At 51.1% G+C, this 6,382-nt stretch overlaps 1 pseudogene; it reads left to right on the top strand.

The window, feature by feature from the left end:
• Nucleotides 1-4,285: 4,285 nt before the first annotated feature.
• Nucleotides 4,286-5,952, top strand: LOC112580621 (annotated as a pseudogene).
• Nucleotides 5,953-6,382: the final 430 nt, after the last annotated feature.

Here is a 6,382-nt window from a genome sequence, read left to right as displayed (position 1 = left end):
TTTGCGGTGCCGCCGAAGCTCCAAAGCCAAAGTATGGGCCCGGCGGGCCGATCCCTCCCCTATGTGGTCGCTTTGTGGGACCTCGCAAAGCTAGTGTCTGCCTAATGCCCTTGGACGGTGGTGGAACGATGAGATTAGCCTCGTGCGATTGTAGCCCTTAGTGGCAGTGTGTGTGTGTGTGTGCGCGCGCGCACTCTCAGTCGCTCAGTCCAACAGGACTCTGCGACATCATGGACTGTAGCCTGCCAGGCTTCTCCATCTATGGGATTGTCCAGGCAAGGATACTGGAGTGGGTTGCCATTTCCTACTCCAAGGGATCTTCCCAACCCAAGGATTGAACCTATGTCTCCTCCATTGGCAGGTGGATTCTTTACCACTGAGTCACCTGGGAAACCCTTAGTTTTGTTTAGTGGCCCAAACCCGTTATGTCCCCTAGGGGGATTTTCAAGCCTTATCTATATTTTATTTCCTTTCACCCCACTTCATTCATCTCATTTTATTCCCTGCAACTCTCATCTTTCCTGAGAGTTGCTGCTGCTGCTGCTGCTAAGTCGCTTCACTCGTGTCCAACTCTGTGCCACCCCACAGACGACAGCCCACCAGGCTCCCCCGTCCCTGGGATTCTCCAGGCAAGAATACTGGAGTGGGTTGCCATTGAGTTAGCAGCCCTCATTTCTCAGTGTCCGCTCTTTTTAGTGCCTTGAAAGCTCCCAAATGAATAGTTACCTTTGAACACAATGCCGCTGAACTGTACCGACCTGGCTGGGTCCCTGCACTGGCCCCATTAGAGGCTCTGTGTCAGAGTTTTGGAGGTTGCGGCCCTGGCCAGTACACTGGACCGGAGTTTTCTCAGAACTTGCCATTAGAGCCCAGTCGGCACTTTCTCAGGGTTGCAGCCCCTCGGCCATCCCCATCCTCAGAGCGAGTGGCCAGAAGCAATGTACTTTCTTAGAGCTGGTTTCAATTTGGCAAGTTTCACATTAACCTCTGCTTCCCATTTCACTCTTGTACAAATCACAAGTCTTACAAGTTGTAGTGTGTCCCGCTCAGCGATTTTCAGGGTGGCCAATACTGATTTAGCAAGAGTGACAGTAACCATTTAATGGTAGTGTTACTTATCAGGGTTATTGGCCTTTTTAATCAATAAAAAATGAAGAGAGGCTAGATGAGAAATTCAGGCAAGTCTTTACTGGGGCCCCTGCTGCAGAAAGTGGGAGCTGAGAGCTGGCTTTCTCAAGGAGGTGGGGCAGCTGGTTCCTTATATGGGGTGAGGATAGGGGTGTGCCCAGGGGTTGGTGGATTGGGTGGTTTACCAACCGCTTAGAGGGCGTCGTGGGCAAGGAGCATGCGCAGTACCCTACTCTTGCTCTCCGCTCTGTGTAAGTAGCAGGTGTGATTTTAGGTCTCTTTGTGTCTCCTTGTTCAGAATTTGCCCCAAATGGGCAGGCACGCGGTTCTTTTTAGTCCCTTATAGTTTCTTTGTATCTTGGTGCCTCTGGAGGAGACATTTTTGTCCAGGTGCAAGCATTGCAGGACTGCAGCAAAGGGTCCCAGGTCTCAGGCCATCGCAGTAGACTATACCTATCCACGGTGTCTGCTGTCTGATCTTTGTAGAGTTAGCTTCTCTGAACGGTTGGCTTGCAGACATTCTTTTTCGGTGTGGTTTGCTCTGCAATCAGTGCGATCGTGTTGTTTTGTTTTTACTTGATTCTGCTCCTGAGGACTTATTCTCATTTGTATCGTTATAATGTAAATGTAGTTTTCCACCGACTCGCTGGGTCTGTCTGCGCTCAACGGTAACTCTCTGGGGCACACCCGGATCTTGCGCCGCCAGTGGAGGGTCCGGGAGCCAAGGCTGCAGGCGGTTCCAGCCGCCCAGCCGGGGGTTTCTTAGCCGCACTTCGGACTGCAGCGCCAAGCCGGCGCTTTCTGTTTGGCATCCACCCTCCCGGCACTAAAGGGAACTTCTCTCCCTCGCGTGGGCCCCAGGTCCCCTGTGCTGTCACGTCTCGGCCCTAGCACCGCTCGGTTCGTGCCGCCTGGTCGGCGTCGCGGCGCCGGGATTCGCCCCGACCTGGGGATCTATTAACATTTTTCTCTGGGAGACAGACGGGCTGCCATTTTTCGGACACAAGGAGAGTCTGCTACCCGCTGGGTGTCTTGTTGGCGGCGGCACCGTTCCTTCTTCCAAACCCGATGTTTCTCGGCCGCTGACCGCTAGGATCTCAGAGTTTCTCAGTGACTTTCCCGACGCCAGGCGCCTCACCTCCCTAAAGAAAAGGGGAGTTGACTAGAGTATAGACTCCCTGTCCCGGGCTGGTGTGGGGCGCCGAGTTAGAATCAGGTCCAGCACCGTCTAAACGCTAGGTGAATGTTAACTATAAGTCTTCTTAGAATCGTTCTCCTACTGCAATTTCTCGGGGACCAAAATAGTTCCAGAGGATTGAACTCACTGGTGATTGAAAATCTGTATTCTCTTCCCGGGCGCCGTCTCCTATAATCTCTTGGTCTCCCTTGGCTAGTGTCTGGCATCCCACACTCCTCCTCCCTTCACTGACCGGACTCCGTGTGCGCAGTTGTAGACGTGAGTGCTGTGACTCCGTTGTTACAAAGCTGCGACCCAGAGAAAGGGCCAGCTCGGCTCTGGTGGAAACTACTAAGAAAACACCGGCCCAGTGCACTCGCCCGAGGGCGATCGACAAAACGCTGCCCCAGAGACCTACGGGTGGCGGCACCCAGCAGGCTGGCACAGCGCAGATCACAACGCTGTGTCCAAAGGCACATGTCAGTTTTGGAGCTTTTTGAGGGTACTGTCCACTAGAAACTGAGAACCGAGTTTCAAAAGAGTTTGAAATATTGAAAGATCGGAGGTGCAGGGGATAAATGGCATGAATAAGGTCGGGTAAAAAGAAATAAAGCATAGACCTGCCGTGAAAACTCCCCTGATCGAGAAAACTGAATAAGGCACGTAAGCAAAACTAAATTGAGTTTATTCAAAACACAGGGATAATTTAACTCAGCCTATTTCTTACAAATGTCTTTGAAAGTGATTTTTTTTTAACTGTTGTTATCTTCTTAAAACGAAGTAGGATAATCACTTTAACCAGTCCCCTGCTCCCTGGAAACCCCGAGTGTAATAACCAAGCATTGTAAAGGTCAGTTTCCTCATGTTCACATTAGAAGCTGCCCTGAGACATCAAGCCTCTGAGCTTCATACTAGTTTTGAATTTGAAATCTTCCCTTTTGAGAAGTTTGTTTCTTCTTCAATAAAATATTTATATGCAGTAAAGCTCTCTGAATTTTCTTTTAACAATTCTTGTTGTTAAAATAGGGTAGGAAGTAATCTGAAGCTGGTGAGTAACTGCAAGAGGTACCCATGGAGCCCATTGTGCTCACTGATTTCTGACTGATTTGAGGTCTCAGCTCTTCTCCCTTTGGTTGAGCTCTCCAATTCTGTTGAGGGGCCTTTGTGGAAGCTTCTTGGTAACTCAGTCTACTCTGTTCAAAAAGGGGGTACCTCATGATTCTCTGTTTTTTGAAAAATGGCCTGGCAATGTTGTGGCCTTAGGGAATAAATGCAAAGATGGGTTCCATTGGTACAAAACTAGAAATACAATCTTGTTCCTTTTTGGGAAATGGGTCAACTATTGATGATTTGTGAGGAAATAAAATTTCTATTTCAAGGCAGGACAATAAAATTTAACATAAAACTCTCTTTCCCTTCATGCTCCCCTTTTCAGCCTCCTCTTTGCCTCCTAGTGTGCATCCTGTGATACACACCAGCCAGACCTCCTGAAAGAGGGGCATGCCTGTTCCACAGCAGAGATATTTTCCCCTCTTTTTGTGACCCTAGCAATGCAACTTCTTAAAGATGACCATTCTTTTCCAACTGCATAGTGGGTCATAGTGATATACTGCTTGCTTTGTGTTTACTCGGACAATGTATCTTTGGTGAACTTAATGTAAAGTGTCATTTTGTAAGCTCCTTTGTCTCAAAAATGTATATGACTATGCCTTGGGCTGCTAATAGGAGGAACTGTTCTCACAGCTTCTAAGGGTCTATCTCCTGGGTTACAATCCACAGTTTGACTTGAATCAAATTCTCTTTTGCTTCTTGATTGTTAATTGAATTCCTGTCAATATTTGCTTGGCATAGTTGGCAGGATACAAGAGACACCCAACAGAGGAAATCTGGACTGTACCCTGAACAGGTGCTCGGACACATGCCCTGCCCTTTGAGCTTAACCGGCTTTTCGGTATTCCTTTTCAGTATTTATCTTTTGGGTAAATTCTCCTGATATCCCGGCATCATTGCTTTAAATTTAAAGTTTAAATGACATCCAAAGTTTCACTCAAGCCGTTTTCCTTGGGACTTGGCGTCCCAGGTGAGTACTGACATTCCCTACACTGGGACGGGGAAGGGGGGTTGGAGTGAACAAGCTTAATTGCCTTTTTAATTTTTGACTTATGTTGGAAAGACTGTGTATCTGTGGTCTGAACAAACCGTTGGCTAGTGAGAGACAGCCGGCTCAGCTCCGAAGAAAAGGGACCTTTGTTCCTCCCAGCTACAAGGTGTTCTCCAGCGACTGAGAACCTAGCAGAAGTGTCTGAGGGTTAGTCCTCATGAAGGGAGGCAGGGATCCCGCGATCTAGCCGGCTGGGCTGCCGCGGGCTGTGTCCGCGGCTCAGGGACCCCGGCTGTCCGCGCCTTGCCCGCCCCCCGGGACGACCGCTGACCCCCCGGGCTGGAAGCACCAAGCCGGCCCAGGCCAACTGCGCCTCCCAGCTCTTCCATGTCCAGCCGCCAGGCGGGCTGGCCGCAGCCGCCCTGCTCGCCCTCGCTGCGGACGCAGTCTGCCTGCCTGCCGTGCTGGCGGCCGCGGGTTCGAGGCCGCCTGGATGCTTGAACCAGACCCCAGGATGCAGGGCTTCTCGCTGGAAGGCGGAGCTGGCTCTTCTGCTGCTGGGCCTGCCGGAGCTGCATAGCCATCAAACTGGCCTTGCCCCCTCCTGAGCCCATCTACCACGATGCTGGCAACCTTTCCTGGCCTCGGTCGCCGCCACCGCCCTGGCCCAGCCGCACAGCAGCCGCCAGAGGAGGGCGCGGGGCCTGAAGCATGCAACCTGCGCCAGAGCGAGAGCGCACACTTTGAGGTGCTCCCGGTGCGAGCTGAATGCCGTTCAGGTTTTCTAGCGTACCGCTAGGGACAAGCGGCTAGGCTGCATGTTCCTGTGCTGGGCGCCTTCAGCCGCTGCACGCTGTTCTCTCCCACCGCAATGCCGCGGGCCTGGGCCAGATGCGCAGCTTCTATTGATACATCGGCCTCTGCTCGAGCATCAACTGCAATATCTCCTACCACGACTAGGGCTACGGCATCAGCTTGGGCAAGCCCTCTACACTGATACCGACGCCACCTGGCGGGCGCTGCGCCCAATATGGCGTTAAGTCCTGAGAACATCATCTCGTATGGTCATAGCTTTTGGAAGTTCCTACCCAGTGGTAGACCTGACCTCCAGGTATGAGTGTGCAGCTGTAATTCTCCATTCGCCGCTGATGTGAGGATTGCGTGTGGCTTTTCCCGATACCAGGAAAACATACTGCGTTGATGCTTTCCCTAGCATTGACAGGTATTTAAAGTCACCTCTCCCATACTTCCGCGGTACACAGGACGAAGTCATGGCTATGTACGTACGAGCGCTTTCCCGGGGCCGTGGAGCCCCTCTGGGTCAAAGGGACCGGGATAATGACATACAGTTTTATATATACAATACCTAGGAAGACTACGACAGTTCATATCTCACGAACTTCCTAATTCCTGACTATGACTTGATTTTACTTCATCAACTGTGAACGTGCTTCAACTGGATGGCTGTCATGGGCCTGATAACCACGAGGAAATGTCCAGCGTTTGGGGCGTCCTAATCAAAGAGCTGAGGACATCTTGGTCTTTGGTATATAGAGGTTCTTCTAACTCACACATCAAACCGAACAGTTGTGATTTCCAGCTTTGTTGCCTTGTGGAATGGAAAGGAGAGCTGAGTGGGGGGATGGTTTTCTTGTGCTTTAAGAAGGATGCTCACACCCTTTCTCCACCTTGCCTGTGAGGTGGGAATCCCTTATGTAGGACTTAACCTCTCTCCAAATAGGTGTTGGCGTCTCATTTCCCTGGTGGCTCAGAGGTTAAAGCGTCTTCCCGCAATGCGAGAGACCTGGGTTCTATCCCTGGGTCGGGAAGATCCCCTGGAGAAGGAAATGGCAACCCACTCCAGTAAACTTGCCCATGGACGGAGGAGCCTGGTGGGCTACAGTCCATGGGGTCCCAAAGAGTTGGACACGACTGAGCGAATCCTTAGTTTAGTAGTAGTAACCTCTCTCCACCAG

The sequence above is a fragment of the Bubalus bubalis genome, chromosome 19 (genome assembly GCF_019923935.1).
Source record: "Bubalus bubalis isolate 160015118507 breed Murrah chromosome 19, NDDB_SH_1, whole genome shotgun sequence".
NCBI classification, from domain to species: Eukaryota; Metazoa; Chordata; class Mammalia; order Artiodactyla; family Bovidae; genus Bubalus; species Bubalus bubalis.
Note: the sequence above shows the minus strand (reverse complement) of the source record. Positions and strands in the feature narration are given on the sequence as shown.